Here is a 6284-nt window from a genome sequence, read left to right as displayed (position 1 = left end):
AGATATATTGTTTGTATATTACGTACATATATCGCTCTAGAAACTCACGAAGCAAATACTCAAGCAATATGACTTTTATAAAACTTTCTGCAGCTTATTCACTATTTTATCTGACTTAAAATTGTATATGATTAAATGAAGTATATATGTATGTACATATACACCAATAACTAATTGCTGTATAAATAGTAATATTTGCGCCCAGTGCTATTTTTATAAGAAAATGATGCAGGAACTCAGATTTTGCTAATTTTAAACTAAAAAATATGTATTTAGTGCTCAACAAAAATTTAATTTATATAATTTAAGGCAGATGTTCATAGTAAATTACAAAGTTTCGTCCAATTCCCGCGGACAAATCTTTTAGACTCCTTTCCTTGCTGTTAATATAATATACATGGTAAATTGTCGTCCTCTGAGTAGCCACAGATCATTAAATTATTTTGAAGAGCCAAAAATTCTCAGAGGTGGTCCGACAAGTTTGATGAACAAAAATGCTAAAATAGTATTAGATTCATCAGCGAAAATCCGCATTCACTTTCACTTAAAAAATGGGAATGCAGCAGTTTTTATAGATATCTTTACGAGATGTTTTTAGAGAATCACGAATTTAAGTATTTTCATTGAAAAAAATAAGAAATGTGTTCAATTTCTTAAATTTCTACAAGGGATATGGACAGTTTTTATTGAAAAGAACTTGAGATTAAATCGGAATAATAAGATCAATAAATAAATAATCGATGTTAAAACATCACTGATATTTTACCATCCCGATTTTTGAAACGTAAATTCCAGCAGTCAGGATTATAAAAAATAATAAATTTCCTGAAAGTAAAAAATTGGGAAAGGCCCTTCTTGTTAAATTACACAAGGAAATTTAATAAAAATTTTCATTGTTAATATTTATACATTAATAAAAATTAACTTACTAAAGTTGACCCACTAACCTGACAGTACCTTGCCCTATTTTCCTTTTTAAGACATTGATAACTTTGTTGTTAATGAAGAGTAGTCGCATAAATAAATTAAGTGTGTTTTTTTTCTTTGACATATTAAAATATTTAATTATGTAAACAAATTGCTATTACCGTTATTTTAATCCAAATGTTTTCGTTTTATTTAATATTTCGTTAACTATTACTAATTATTTAAAGTTAATAGGTATTTTTTTTAACAAAATATATCAAAAAACGTTATATATTTCTTAGAATTAAAGATTATAAATTATTATTTACAAAGAAATATGAAAGAGTAAGTTTCTAAAAACAAGCAACCCTTCAAAATTTAAAACTTGACATTGTTTTCATGGGAAAGAACTTGAGATTTATATCGGAATAATATCATCAATATATAAATAATCGATATAAAATTATCGACGTTAAAACATCCGTCCCGATTTTTAAACGCGAATCACAGTAGTCGGGATTATAAAAATTAGAAAATTCACCTACCTTACTGGTATTGTGAAGATCATTCACCTCTTTATTGGTCTTGTGAAGATCTTATTCTTGAAACTCGCGAGGATGGGACCACACAAATGCCCTCGTAACAACTAGAAAAAAAGAGTTTCACATAAATAACACGCAAGTTTTCTCCGATGCATTGACAGAATATTTATTTGTTGTGAAACGATCGCGGGAAACAATATATCACCGGAAGACAAATAGCATCATAAGGCCACAATATTCCCGCTGTGCCACAATATTCCCCAATTCGAACTCAGAGATGTCAAAAAATGTGGACCAAATGCAATGAAACAATTCATCATTTCAAGAGATCTTACTCAATTTAAATAATCAATAAATAAAATGCAGCCAGTTATCAGGTTAAGTTTAAATATTTCATAGGTCCATATAAATTGCCACATTACAAAATGATATTCTAAGTTGGTAGTATTTTTGCTACTCACTAAGTTAGAACCATCAAAATTGTGAAATAAAACATGTTTGCTCGCAAAAGCGTTGAACATATATGCCTGTATGTACATATGTAATTGAGACACCAATGCTAAATAATATATTCTAAGTCCCATGACATCCCAAGGATTCCTATATTCGCTTCAAGCGACTTCTATCTCCAATGGTCACCTGTATATATATATATATATATATATATATATATATATATATATATATATATATATTGTAGCTAAATATAGCTGTATATTACCGGGAACAAAATGCAAATGAAGCCGTGTACAACAGCAGCTAGTAATACTGATAAAACATAGTCAATAACCCATGAAAATTACAAAGCACTGATGTTTTGTATTATTAATTTGTAATTATAATACGCAAGTGAATTTCATGAACGTATAAAATATCATATATAATTATACATAGCGAGAGTTTGAAGCGTTAATACGAAAGTTTCATTGCAAATGGGTTTACATTATAAAGTTTCGTGTTAGTATCAACTTTTCCGAGTACGCTTCCGTTGTGCAAAACGTTAGATAATTATTAAAACAGCGATACGCTAGAGAATCCTAAAATTTCCACGTACTAACCTAATTTGGTTGTAATTGTAGGTATACAATATTAATCGCCACGAACAAAGGCTCACGTATTAACGATTCATTAATATGTAAACCAATGAACGGGAAATATACGTGTATATACCGAGTGACCCAATAAAAAATCGAACATTTTCTAAATCTTTTTTTGACAGTTTACGTAGCAAATATAGTTTACTACAATATATGAAATATAGTTTTCAATCATCGCAGTTTTTTTTTTATTAATAGCGCAGTTTTATAAATACATAGTGAGAACCTTATTATATGTATATACAGAAAATATATTTATTTTTTATTCCTTAAGGCAGAATTGAAATGTAGAGGGGAAAAGCGTTAGTGGGACATGAGTCGTAAGAGTGGGAACAAAAGTGAGCCGTATAAATCATCTCTATTTTCCGAATATGTCAGCTTTGTTGCAAAAAGGAGGAATGTGTATTATTTCCCTTATCGTAAAAAATATGTAATAAATATTTGGGCTACGTATTAACGTCAACATGTTTTTTGAAAGCACTTTTTTCCAAATCTCCAAGGTAAAAAAAATATATACGCCTACCTAAATATGAAATATAAAAAGTTGAGATGAAAAAATAATTCTGCGATTAATAAAATAAAATAAAAATATAGATATATTATTATTAATTGTGATTAATTATAATTAATATTTAAAATTGTTAAGCTATTTAAGAATATTAAAGTAAAAATTATAGAACAATATAAACAAAAATACACCACAATGCATCTAGCAACTTCGAATACTTGGATGAGAGCAAATAAATATAATCTCATATGTTTCAAGTCAAATGTTTTTATTTATCAAAGATTTATCCGATACTCTTGTTCTTGCAATACTTTCAAAATTACATAAGAATGAAATTAGATAACACAATCCATATAGAATTTCCGCGTTGTGTAAAAATAAAAATCTACAGGTATTGTTTTTACGTCGATTTTTGCGAGGACGAAATCGATATTTTAAGTGCAGTTAATGCTATTTGCTATTTAAAACCGTGTCAACTACTGATGGTGTTGGCAACATGACAAGCGAGGAAAATGTTTACGTCACTTTATTTACAAAATATATTGGATATTCAGTTCTGTAGATGTTATCCACAAAGGCCGGATTCGAAACACTGAAAGATATTACGAGCATTGTAACAAAAATATCGGCACGTGTTTTAAAATAAATTAATATTTTTAGCATTATTAACCCTTTAAACGTCAGCGACTTTTTATTGAGTCACCAGTAAGTATCTCTTTCTGATAAATGAAGCTAGTACAATAATCTTTGATGAATAAAAAAATATTATTTGTAAATTATTCGTTAACTTGCTTTAAGAAATCAATTTGTAAAAAAAGAATAATCAACAAATGGCGTTTAAGTGGTTAAAAGAGATTTAAGTAAATGATGGTTTACTTATGTATAACAACGTCCGGTGGTAAATTATTCAACGATTCATTGAGTGTTCGGATGAAGTAAGAGATATTTTTACACAATAAAAAATATATTTAATTAACGGAGTATTGATTTTCAAAATTGTGTTCTTTACTGTTTTTAACACATTGCAAAAATATCAGATTGCGAGGTATCAATATAATAGTTGTCTTGTTTGATTTAATCTTAATATTCGAAGCTTTACTTTTTATATTATCTATAAGTCGATTTATCAAAAACAGATTTAATATATTTGTCGAATCACAAATTCAACTGTAGATTCCCACTTGAAATTAGATAACACAGCGGCAGTGGTGGCGGTTCGATCTCTTATCTACTATGTGTAGGTGGAGGTCGGCGGTGACGTCACGTGCCGCCAATGCGGCAAAAGTGGTACTGCCGCTGCATCTCGCTCCCCTTTTGGTGTCTTCTCGTATTGTGCCATAATCTGTATCTTTAGTCGGCGCTGTTTTTCAGCCACAAAGCTTCGTCTGATGGCGCTGAGCTTCTGTGATGAAAGCATGCTTTGCTGATCTTGACATAGGTCGATTTCAAAGATGCTGTATAAACTACGTCGAAAATAAATATAAACGAGTTCGATGTTCGACATTACCTCTGTCATTGATACATTGGAAATAAAACCAAATATGAAAAAATATCTTTCTTCCGCCTATCACAAATGTATATGTAATATTGTTCACTAACATTTTTGCTAGATGCTATCATAACATTTTTTATTTATTTTAAATCCATATTATATGTTACTTAATTTTGATAATTAGAAATAAATATAAATCCATATTGGTTTATCGATGACAATATATAACAACATGTACCATGATAAAATGGTTTATACATATATATTACAAAACTAAAGGCTTACTAAGGCAATAGTTTTTTTAACAACAGAAAATAAAATACAAATGGATACCAATATACATAAATTGCACGATTGTCTCAAGTTAAAAACTATGTACTATTTGATATTCAGTATGTAAAAAATAAAGCGCTTTTTACTGCGGTTTCCGCTAGAGTTCGCGTGACGTAGCAAAGTTATAATCCTGGCGAGTCGAAAATTTCGCTCAGAAACTGCTGTATATTACTGCTGACATAATTACAAAAAAATTTAAGTGAGTCCAAAGCTAAGAATCGCCTTACGTTCTCACTCACTTTATAAAGCATGTAAAATTGTCTATAAATGTTTACTATGAAACATTTGTAGAAATATTAGGCTATTGAAAATTTAGGTGCCAAAAAAGAAAGCAAGCGCAGCGTAAATTTAAAAACGCATTGTTTTGGAATCAACAAATACATTGAGATCAATGGTGGTTTGGCGGACGGTGACAGGTGTTAATTACACACACATTGAACCGCTGCAGTATTATTAATTGTATCGAATAATCACATGTTTAATTGATATAAATTATATATATGAGAGATTGGCGGACGAGGCACCGCCGGTCGTTTTTTTCCCGTCGAGGTCCGCCAAATAATATGCTATCCTACGCCACCGTCACCTGAATATTACCGAAGTACCGCCAAGTTTTGGCCACAGTAGCCATTAAAGCTTATAAGGGAATCGTGTCTTAAGGTCACATAAATTATGCCTTATTCATATTTTACTTTCAGAATAACCCTCGTAGATGAAAATTTCAGATTCATATAAAATGTGATATATGCCCCAAAGTATTCGAACCATATGGTAACAGTGGAGTTATTAAAAAAAATGTAACTTAGAATTCAAAAGAAAATCTAGTTTGCACTTTTTTTAAGATCATTGATCAAAATTTAATGTAATATGTAATAGCGTATATTCAATAATGACTTTTATTAATTTTAGAAATATTATTTTGTACTATTTTCTATGGCAATGCCATTTACTATTATTGTAACCAAATTAACTAATATGATAACTTCGTTTAAGCATTTTATTATTGCATTTACTCAAAATTACACAGGAATACTGATATATTTAATAATATATTTGCTACGCTATTTATTAATATATTTTCGTATTTTTATATGTAAATATGATAAAAATCGAAATGGTTTCGTAATTTTAGCGCTCGTTAACCTACTAGCGAAGTTATCTGAAAATTTAATTATTTTTGAAGAGCAAAATGCGCTCTATGTGTTTTAAGCATGCGTTTTTCTGACGGGTGCTAAAGTTTAATTTTATTCATTGCTTATTTTCAAACGATTTTCACCTTCAATGAGAAAATAAAGCAGTAAAAATTAAAATACGCTAAATCGACGTTAGCGCTCGAACAGTCAGCAAGTGATATTTTAAATTCTGTTTAGAGCTGCTTTCCGTAAAATAAAAATAAAGCTATTTAA

The sequence above is a fragment of the Plectrocnemia conspersa genome, unplaced genomic scaffold, assembly GCF_051122295.1.
Source record: "Plectrocnemia conspersa isolate PC_06_02 unplaced genomic scaffold, ASM5112229v1 ptg000009l, whole genome shotgun sequence".
Classification (NCBI taxonomy): Eukaryota; Metazoa; Arthropoda; class Insecta; order Trichoptera; family Polycentropodidae; genus Plectrocnemia; species Plectrocnemia conspersa.
This window is presented reverse-complemented; position numbering follows the sequence as displayed.